Genomic DNA, 12208 nt, shown 5'->3' on the forward strand with positions numbered 1-12208 from the left:
TTTAAGTTTGGCGGAGATATAAACTGCACCATTGCGGTTACAGCCGCGCACTCTGCACTCGTGCGCGGCAGGTCTACAACTACAAGCAACGTGTGACAAATTTAAACTAGGCACCGCGTCTCTGCCTAATTATTTTCGTCATCCAACAGGTGTGGTTTGATTCTGATCCTCAGGACCAAGGTGCATATCATTATCCCTTCATATTTTACAAAATTGGGATACTGTGATTGATAATTATAATCTTGAAAGCTACAAAGTCAAAAGAGTTTTCTGGTCACAATCGTAAAAATAAAATCGGGTTACCCAACGGCAACACTAACAGCTTCCATAACTGTCAAAATGCTCCTTCAAGCCAAGTCGAATGTCATCCCGTCTGATCGAGTTATTTTCGCCATTTTGCAACGCAAAGTTGGGAGTAATATAAACAATAAAATTGTAAAATAAAATGTTTTAATGCGTCTTCACTTTCAGTGTTTGCTGCTAAAGCTAAAACGTAAATTTCGATCAGGTGGAAGCTTACCATAATATTAATTCCTTTATTTCGTACCTTGACACCATTAATTTCCTGCTCGTGATATTAAGTGGTCCACGCCAATACCTAGCTTAGTACCTTTGATTTACTGTTCTTTGTTTGATATTAGTAAAGCTAGGTTGTTGGTTCGCAAAACCTTTGAGTGGATTTTACAATGTTTTGTTTGGTCAGCGACCAGCGTCATGGTGTGCATCGCTTTTTTATTTAACGGATATTACTGAAAGATCTATTTTCATATGACCATTGAGTCTCTATTGTGTTCCTTTACGATCCGATCCATCGATCGGCTGAATTAATTTTTCTCTCAGAAAGAGCTAAAATTTCAAACAAAGCGAAATGACGTATTTTTTGTTTCCCCAGCAGGAAGATGGTGACTATAAAAGTCAACCCCAATCCCCTGAGATAGCAGTCGATACTCAGTTAGAAACGGAGTGCTCGAAGTAATTTAATTCTGCACCATTTTTGCACCATCAAGACTATTTTCTTTTTCTGATATTCAACAAATCGTTTGAAAATGAAGCTTTTGTTAAAAATTATTACAAATATTTATTTGCAAGACACCAATTGGACTGCTCAGGATGTTAACCATTGAGTGTTTATTGACTGTTATCCTGGCCCAACCGATGTATCTCTATGCACTTACTGAAAGTACTTCGAGTAGGTTTGGCTGGGATCGCTCCAGGACAACAATATCAGGTACGTCATCCTATCACTCCACTGGGGTCTTTTTGTAAGTACCATTCCAAGATCCAAGAGTGAGTTGTTGTTAGTAGCAGTGTATCCTTTAGTACTAGTAGGGCACAGGGAAACTAAAGTGCAAAGAAACTGCTGTTAACTGTTGCTGACTGCTGCTAACTGCTGCTTACTGCTACTAACTGCTGCTAAATACTGCTAACTGCTGCTAACTGCTGCTGTCGCGTGCGGGCCATTCGCAGCAGTTAGCAACAGTTAGCAGCAGTTAGCAGCAGTCAGCAGCAGTTAGCAACAGTCAGCAGCAGTTAGCAACAGTCAGCAGCAGTTAGCAGCAGTTGCACGTGGCGTGCGCTATTCACTTATTCAGGTTATTTAAATCAAAAGAATCGAGCAGCCAGCTGAAGCCATAACATTGTTGACTTAGATGCTCAATATTTTGAACCTTGCTCATCGTTCTCAATTACAACTCGATCTTGTTGTTGTATTTTTCAATACCATGTTTATTCAATTACGTAATTGATAATCCTGTTTCCCCAGCCAATCTTGTGAGTCAAGAAAGCTGTTTTGTCCAGGATTTCGACTACTATGGAGCTGATATCAAGAACATAACAAACGTCGACTCTGCTGAATCCTGTCTTGCTATGGTTTGTACAAGCTTTAAACTTTTTTCGATTTAAATAAGTCTCAATTTTAAAAGTAAATCTGAGAAGAGTCATAAAAGCTTATTATATTACAAAAAAATATCCATATATACAGAAAATATCCATAATCTTCCTTCACTATTCTCACTTTTTCTCAAAATTATGGTTTTAAAAACACAATCACATACTTTTAGTGCGAAAAACAAGCAGGATGTCTGTCGATGACGTACTACTACTATGGCGGCGGCTGCTGGTTGAAGAACCTCATGTACGGTCAGAACCCCGCCCCAAAAGTCGGATGTGTCAGCGCTAACCTCGTCTGTCAAGGTAGGACTAATAAATTTAATTGACACGTGACAAATATGAAAAACCGACCAATCAGCTTTGATAATTGCTGCTGACTGCTGCTAACTGCTGCTGACTGCTGCTAACTGCTGCTAACGGCTGCTGACTGCTGCGAATGGGGCGCGAGCGACAGCAGCAGTTAGCAGCAGTTAGCAGCAGTTAGCAGCAGTCAGCAGCAGCGGTTAGCAGCAGTTAGCAGCAGTTAGCAGCAGTTAGCAGCAGTTAGCAGCAGTTAGCAGCAGTTAGCAGCAGTTAGAAGCAGTTAGCAGCAGTTTCTCTGCACTTTAGTGTGAGGGATTTTACTAAATCACTCGCCAGCGCGTTATCACGTGTTTTTAATGCCGTGATTTCATTGGTCACCTCTATAACGCGCATTATTTGTGACAGCACAGTTGTTTTCACACAATTTGTCCACCGCGCGTGCAATAAACTCAATTAAGTTAGCAGCAGTTAGCAGCAGTCAGCAGCAGTTAAGAGCAGTTTCACGCTGCATGCGCTATTCAGGTTATTTAAATCAGTTATCATTATCAAAACTCTCCTCTTTTCCCATTTAACATACCTGGGTCCTCCTCTCCCCAGACCAAATGCTTCCTTTATCAGAACTTTTGACATGATTATATTCCATTTTCTTTGGGGTTGCAAACGGGATAAAATAAAACGTGAAATCATAACCCGAAATAAGGAACATGGAGGCCTGGGACTATTTTATTTATCCGATTTTATTATAGGTCTTAAAACAAATCTTATTTCAAAGCTACTAAATGATTCCTTTCACCACACTTGGAAAGATATTATGATAATGCAACTGAAATTTCCCGAGCATATCACCATCTCTGTAGAAAACGGTCTCGCTAATATCAACTGCCATTTTACACAGGACGTCCTTAATTGCTACACTGAGTGGAAGATTAGTTCGGCTAATGCAGCTTTGGATTCTATTGATCACTGTGTGTGGTCTAACCCAGCAATAACTGACATCGGGTCCAAACTTTAGAACAATCATCTTATTGATAAGGGAATATTTTACATCTCAGATTTCCTTTCTATAGATTTTAAAGTACACTCCTTAACTACAATATGTTCATGAACAAGTGGGAGCTGTCTCCGAATACGATTTCCAAAATTGATTACTGTAACATTATCATGGGGATACGGAGATATAACTGTCCCACGATTAACTCAAGGAATATCAAATTTGTTGACCCGAATATAAAACTTCAATTTTTACATTCTGCTGTCTGCAACTGGGCAGGTGAAGGGAAGCAAAATTCGGGATAAAACGTACGATTCTATTTGCCCAAACGAGCTGTCTCTTTTACGTCAATGGGTTATCGACTTAAACAGTCATTCTATCGATTGGGCAGTCGTTCTAAGCAACCTGTTTTTCTTAGTATCTAAAAATTTTAAGTTGATTCAATTTCAATACAAACTTTTAATGAGGATCACAACGTGTAGATACATGAGACATAAGATGAAAATTGTTACAGATACTCCCATGTGTAGCCTGTGTAATAAATATTTAGAAACTATTCCTCATATTTACCTCCATTGTATTCACACAAATAGCTTCATCACAATACTTGAAGACTTTATTAAAAGGAAAATCGATAGAAATTACGAAGATCCCACTAAAATTAATTTTATAGTCTGTAATCACACTTCACAAATTAAAAATTATTTTTATATCGTTGCCAAATGGTACATTAGCAAAAAATTTCAGGCAGGAGACATACCGATCTGGCAGGGGTATATCAAACTTCTTAAGCTATCACTTACAGGAGATAAAATAGCTCACAAAAGTTCTATTGTGTCGATCTTGGCCGACAATATGTCCACTCCATTTATAATGGTGTCTATGTTATTTAATTTTTATTGGTTATTGTTACTATCTTGCAGTACTACTAGCTGTTTTTTGTAGTACATGCCCTGCTTCCTTCCTTTCATAAATTCCTTACAAGCTCCTCTTCTCTTACACCCTTTTCACTTACTTCATTTCACTCATTCACTTCATATTTTATTACCACAGTAACTGCCAAAACCAACATGGCCCAGGTAGAAAGGGGCCTTGACGTTCTTTCCCACTTGGCCCTGCATCCCATGCTGACGGTCAGCCTCCACTCAAATCCTGACCTCCTTTTACACCTTTGGGACGACTCTCGCAAATGCGAGAGGAATGACCCCGGGGAGGGCTCCATTGGTTTTAGTAGGTTGCATATTTAAAAAATTTAAAAAATTTATTATAAAAATACAAAATATAAATAAAAAATCGTGTAGCCAGCTGAAGCCATAACATTGTTGACTTAAGATGCTCAATATTTTGAACCTTGCTCATCGTTCTCAATTACAACTCGATCTTGCTGTTGTATTTTTAAATACCATGTTTATTCAATTACGTAATTGATAATCCTGTTTCCCCAGCCAACCTTATGAGTCAAGAAAGCTGTTTTGTCCAGGATTTCGACTACCATGGAGCTGATATCAAGAACATAACAAACGTTGACTCTGCTGAATCATGTCTTGCTATGGTTTGTACAATCTTTAAACTTTTTTCGATTTAAATGAGTCTCAATTTTGAAAGTAAATCTGAGAAGAGTCCTAAAAGCTTATTATATTACAGAAAATATCCATATATACAGAAAATATCCATAATCTTCCTTCACTATTCTCACTTTTTCTCAAAATTATAGTTTTAAAAACACAATCACATACTTTTAGTGCGGAAAACAAGCAGGATGTCTGTCGATGACGTACTACTACTATGGCGGCGGCTGCTGGTTGAAGAACCTCATGTACGGTCAGAACCCCGCCCCAAAAGTCGGATGTGTCAGCGCTAACCTCTTCTGTCAAGGTAGGACTAATAAATTTAATTGACACGTGACAAATATGAAAAACCGACCAATCAGCTTTGATTATTGCTGCTGACTGCTGCTAACTGCTGCTGACTGCTGCTAACTGCTGCTGACTGCTGCTGACTGCTGCAGTTAGCAGCAGTTAGCAGCAGTTAGCAGCAGTTAGCAGCAGTTAGCAGCAGTTTCTCTGCACTTTAGTGTGAGGGATTTTACTAAATCACTCGCCAGCGCGCTATCACGTGTTTTTAATGCCGTGATTTCATTGGTCACCTCTATAACGCGCATTATTTGTGACAGCACAGTTGTTTTCACACAATTTGTCCACCGCGTGTGCAATAAACTCAATTAAGTTAGCAGCAGTTAGCAGCAGTCAGCAGCAGTTAAGAGCAGTTGCACGCTGCGTGTGCTATTCAGGTTATTTAAATCAGTTATCATTATCAAAACTCTCCTCTTTTCCCAATTAACATACCTGGTTCCTCCTCTCCCCAGACCGAATGCTTCCTTTATCAGAACTTTTGACACGATTATATTCCATTTTCTTTGGGGTTGCAAACGGGATAAAATAAAACGTGAAATCATAACCCGAAATAAGGAACATGGAGGCCTGGGACTATTTTATTTATCGGATTTTATTATAGGTCTTAAAACAAGTCTTATTTCAAAGCTACTAAATGATTCCTTTCACCACACTTGGAAAGATATTATGATAATGCAACTGAAATTTCCCGAGCATATCACCATCTCTGTAGAAAACGGTCTCGCTAATATCAACTGCCATTTTACACAGGACGTCCTTAATTGCTACACTGAGTGGAAGATTAGTTCGGCTAATACAGCCTTGGGTTCTTTTGATCACTGTGTGTGGTCCAACCCAGCAATAACTGACATCGGGTCCAAACTTTGGAACAATCATCTTATTGAAAAGGGAATATCTTACATCTCAGATTTCCTTTCTATAGATTAAAGTACACTCATTTACTACAATATGTTCATGAACAAGTGGGAGCTGTCTCCGAATACGATTTCCAAAATTGATTACTGTAACATTATCATGGGGATACGGAGATATAACTGTCCCACGATTAACTCAAGGAATATCGAATTTGTTGACCCGAATATAAAACTTCAATTTTTACATTCTGCAACTGGGCAGGTGAAGGGAAGCAAAATTCGGGATAAAACGTACGATTCTATTTGCCCAAACGAGCTGTCTCTTATACGTCAATGGGTTATCGACTTAAACAGTCATTCCATCGATTGGGCAGTCGTTCTAAGCAACCTGTTTTTCTTAGTATCTAAAAATTTTAAGTTGATTCAATTTCAATACAAACTTTTAATGAGGATCACAACGTGTAGATACATGAGACATAAGATGAAAATTGTTACAGATACTCCCATGTGTAGCCTGTGTAATAAATATTTAGAAACTATTCCTCATATTTACCTCCATTGTATTCACACAAATAGCTTCATCACAATACTTGAAGACTTTATTAAAAGGAAAATCGATAGAAATTACGAAGATCCCACTAAAATTAATTTTATAGTCTGTAATCACACTTCACAAATTATAAATTATTTTAATATCGTTGCCAAATGGTACAGGGTGGGCCAAAAGTCAGTGTGCAAACGTTGGGTCTTATACCTCCGCCGTGTTTTATATTTGAGAGCTGTTGCTTTGCAGATGGCATACTGTACTTACTGGTTCGAGGATTCCGTCGTCAAAATTTGAAAATTCGAATATTTTAGACCACGCCCATTCAATATTAAAACACCTATATTGTTTTCTCTGAACATGCTGAACGCCTAATTTTTTCAGAGATGGTAGATTATCAAATGTTGCATATGATCTGAAAACATGAGGCAAAACAGATTAGAAATGACGAAGTTATTAAGCATTTTGTGTATCTCGTTAACAAAATTGACTGGGTGATTATGTGACACCGTGACACGACACCTTAATTGGGCACCCTTAACAATTCCCATAATGTTTAACGGGGTAGTTAACGGAGTCACCTAATCACGTGATTAGGTAAACCAATCACCTGATCACACGTAATGAATAAACTCGTTATGCTTCATATCTCGGTCATCTGAGAAGCTACAGTTCTAATTCTTTCAGGACAAACGTAATTCGAATGGCCAAACACAATTCAATAACATTTAGCTTGATCCGACTATCCAAACTATCAAATAAATGTGAAAATGAACCTCCATTTGAAAAAAATGAACGCGAATATTTTTCGAGTTGACAAATTCCTCGAACCAGTGGTGGTACTAAGTCATACCAGAAGGAAGTATTTCAATTGGGCACTCAGTGACTGAGCTATTAAGGCCAAAGTTTGCACACTGACTTTTGGCCCACCCTGTACATTAGCCAAAAATTTCAGGCAGGAGACATACCGATCTGGCAGGGGTATATCAAAATTCTTAAGCTATCACTTACAGGAGATAAAATAGCTCACAAAAGTTCTATTGTGTCGATCTTGGCCGATTAGGGCAATATTTCCACTCCATTTATAATGGTGTCCATGTTATTTAATTTTTATTGGTTATTGTTACTATCTTGCAGTACTACCACCTGTTTTCTGTAGTACATGCCCTGCTTCCTTCCTTTCCTAAATTCCTTACAAGCTCCTCCTCTCTTACACCCTTTTCACTCACTTCATTTCACTCTTCCACATTTTTATTACCACAGTATCTGCCAAAACCAACATGGCCCAGGTAGAAAGGGGCCTTGACGTTGTTTCCCACTTGGCCCTGCATCCCATACTGACGATCGGCCTCCACTCTAAAAAACTTACCTTCCGTGAAGGCCGATGGTCAACAAATAGCGATGTAAGAGCTTGGTGGGAACAAATCCTGACCTCCTTTTACACCTTTGGGACGACTCTCGCAAATGCGAGAGGAATGACCCCGGGGAGGGCTCCATTGGTTTTAGTAGGTTGCATATTTAAAAAATTTAAAAAATTTATTATAAAAATACAAAATATAAATAAAAAATCGTGTAGCCAGCTGAAGCCATAACATTGTTGACTTAAGATGCTCAATATTTTGAACCTTGCTCATCGTTCTCAATTACAACTCGATCTTGTTGTTGTATTTTTCAATACCATGTTTATTCAATTACGTAATTGATAATCCTGTTTCCCCAGCCAACCTTATGACTCAAGGAAGCTGTTTTGTCCAGGATTTCGACTACCATGGAGCTGATATCAAGAACATAACAAACGTTGACTCTGCTGAATCCTGTCTTGCTATGGTTTGCACAATCTTTAAACTTTTTTCGATTTAAATAAGTCTCAATTTTAAAAGTAAATCTGAAAAGAGTCATAAAAGCTTATACAGAAAATATCCATAATCTTCCTTCACTATTCTCACTTTTTCTCAAAATTATGGTTTTAAAAACACAATCACATACTTTCAGTGCGGAAAACAAGCAGGATGTCTGTCGATGACGTACTACTACTATGGCGGCGGCTGCTGGTTGAAGAACCTCATGTACGGTCAGAACCCCGCCCCAAAAGTCGGATGTGTCAGCGCTAACCTCGTCTGTCAAGGTAGGACTAATAAATTTTATTGACACGTGACAAATATGAAAAACCGACCAATCAGATTTGATTATTGCTGCTGACTGCGATTGGCGTGCGAGTGACAGCAGCAGTTAGCAGCAGTAAGCAGCAGTTAGCAGCAGTCAGCAGCAGTTAGCAGCAGTCAGCAGCAGTTAGCAGCAGTTAGCAGCAGTTAGCAGCAGTTAGCAGCAGTTAGCAGTAGTTTCTCTGCACTTTACACAGGAGGAGCAAAGTGCAAAGAAACTGCCACAAACTGCTACAAACTGCTACTAATTGCTACAAACTGGCACTAACTGCCACAAACTGCTACTAACTGCTACAAACGGCGCGCGAATGCGTGGGCGCGATTGCAGCAGTTAGTAGCAGTTTGTGGCAGTGGGTGCCAGTTTGTAGCAGTTAGTAGCAGTTTGTTGCAGTTTGTGGCAGTTTCTTTGCACTTTGCTCCTCCAGTGTTTAGTGTGCGGGATTTTACTAAATCACTCGCCAGCGCGCTATCACGTGTTTTTAATGCCGTGATTTCATTGGTCACCTCTATAACGCGTATTATTTGTGACAGCACAGTTGTTTTCACACAATTTGATTTTGTCCACCGCGCGTGCAATAAACTCCGATTTGTGACCAAAATGGACCATAATATCAATTTGGTTTATGCAATGCATGCCCGGTAAATAGCTATAAATTGAATTTTAGGCACTATGAGTTGCATAAATTCACGAATTATCAATAACATAACATGCAATAAAATTATTCCTGCATGTTTTGATTCATTTAAAGTTTTATAGATCTTGTTGATCAAGGGTAAAATATAAGCAGTAAAACATTATCGAATTGTTTTCAGTTTTGCATTGCAAGCAGATACCACAATTTCAAGTTGTTACACGGCCAAGGATAAATCTCAAAATTGTTTAGATTTGTAGCTCTGTTTATCAACGGTGAGATTTCTGATAGGGCAATTGAAATTGAGATAGATTTGCCTCTTAAACGTGACTCAAACTGTTAAATAGATCCACATTCTACATTCTACCAGATTCTTATCTACCTAGATTCTACCATAGTCGATATATTATATACCAGAGCACGTCACATTTCAATAATTTTACATTATGTTATTATATCAGCTACATATGTTTAAAGCATTAAAACACTTTTATGACGGTGCTGTTAGAATAAAAGAATATTTACGCTATAAAACAGTTAACATCAAAAATAAAACAGTTGACATCAAAAATATTATAACATTACCAAATTAAGTAAAAAATAACAACTGTCCAATGTCCTAACCATGAACCTGACCAAAAATGTCAGTAAATATTAGTTTATTCGAAATCACAGTCATATCACTATGAAGACCCGTGTATTAGCCCGGTAGGTGAGATATGATTATGTTGTGACAAAAAGTCGACACTAAAACATGCTTTAGTTTATATTGTGTAGTTCAAGGATATAAAATGTAGCTTCAAGGTGGATATTAAAGAGCTGGCGAAAGATTATGGCCTTTGTATCAATGGTTATAATAAGCTATAAATATCTTAAACTATACAGTGCTAATTAAAAATTTCTTTATACTTCATTCTCAGATTAGATTTAGAAAATTCAAAAAATATACATTTATTTTATTAATACTTTCTCAAAATCTTTTACGGTCCAATCAAGCAGGGCGTGGTTATACTGATTGGCTAATAGCGCACGACTCCTGCCCAGCTGGCACCTACACAGACAGTTATGCGAATATGAGAGAATGTCAACAGTGTCCTACAAACACATACAGTGAAGAGGATTCGCGATTCTGTAGAACATGTCCTCAAGGATCTCATGCCAATGAAGCCAATACTCAATGTGGTAAACGTTTACTCTCATTCCATTCTTGTCAAGATATTTATGATTTATATACAGGGTGGGCCAAAAGTCAGTACCCATACGTTGGGTCTTATACCTCCGCCGTGTTTTATATTTGAGAGTTGTTGCTTTGCGGATGGCATACTGTACCTACTTGTTCGAGGATTCCGTCACCAAAATTTGAAAATTCGATTTTTGGGGGCCACATCCAATAAACATTGAATTGCTTACACTGGTGTTTGTGAACATGTTAGAGACTCTGTTGTAACATATTGCAATAGGTCATTTAATCCGGAATATGATATGAAAAGATGGTGCGAAACAGATTTAAAATGACGAAGTTATCAAGCAATTTGTTTATATCGTTAGCAAAATTGATTGGGTAATCAATGATTACCCAATTACGGCACCGTAATTGGGCTCTCTACACGATTCCCATAATGCAGATCTAGCCTCAACCCTATTACCTGATCACACGTAATGAACAATTTCGTTATGCCTCATATCTCGGTCATCTGAGAAGCTAGAACTCTAATTTTTTCAGGACAAACGTAATTTAAATGGCCAAACACTATTCAATAAAATTTGGCTTGATCCGACTATCCAAACTATCAAATAAATGCAAAAATGAACCTTTATTTGAAAAAAAAATGAACACGAATATTTTTCGATTTGACAAATTCCTCGAACCAGTGGTGGTAGTAAGTCATACCATGAAGAATTATTTCAATTGGGCACTCAGTGATTGAGCTATTAAAGTATTAAGGCCAACATATGGGTACTGAGTTTTTGCCCACCCTGTATATTTATAATTGTATGGAAACAATCGGAACATTCCAGAAAATTTCGAAATCGTTGAAATAACCTCCTTATTATTTACAATTGTAATAGATTAAGAAGAACTACCCGAAGGCAGCTGTACTCGGCAATAAAGATTCAATAATTAACATCAGCTAATTAGGCACTCACTACCACCCTTATCCCGAAGGAGAAATACTATAAGTATCGACCCGAAATCAACCCAAAAAGATTTTTACAGCATGTGATTGATGCAATTAATCGAAACTTATTTAAATTCGTAAGCGGTGAATGAATGGGAAAAGCGAGCGACCGATAATTTCATTCTCGGTATCATTTTGCATTTGCGGACGGGTATTCAAATTAATATCATTATCATTCCCTTTTGTTTGGGAAAGAGAGACACTGGCAGCAGTCCACTCTATTTATTTTTGGTCAAATATGTAATATATCATATTTTGATTTTTATAAGATTAACGATCCGACATTTGTGCATCTTTTTGAGTTTTTGGGCATTTTTTTTCAATTTCAGTAATTAAATTTTCATTCGTTTTTAATACAGTGAGCAAGAAAAGCATTCGTTAAGCAGTAAAAATATTTATATAATCAAGTCCGATGATAGAATTATTGAAATTGGACATTAAAAATACTAATAATCCTAGGAATCGGTGTGCCAGGTAATGGAAATATTTACTTCCAGGAATTTGGAGCAAGAATTACGCTGGTAAATATCTGATCGGCTACAGCGCAGGAACCGCCAAATACGACAGTCTTCTGACGGCTCAGAGCGAATGTCTCAAACGATCCGGTCAGTTCAAACTTGCAGTTAATTTGATGATAAATTAGAAAATTAATTGGTTATCTTGCGAAATTTAATACACAAAAGATATACAGAGTCGCAGTCTCTGGTAAAATATATCAATTCATCCTAAATACCACTTT

The sequence above is a fragment of the Bolinopsis microptera genome, chromosome 10 (genome assembly GCF_026151205.1).
Source record: "Bolinopsis microptera isolate Bmic1 chromosome 10, MBARI_Bmic_1.0, whole genome shotgun sequence".
In the NCBI taxonomy this organism is placed as follows: Eukaryota; Metazoa; Ctenophora; class Tentaculata; order Lobata; family Bolinopsidae; genus Bolinopsis; species Bolinopsis microptera.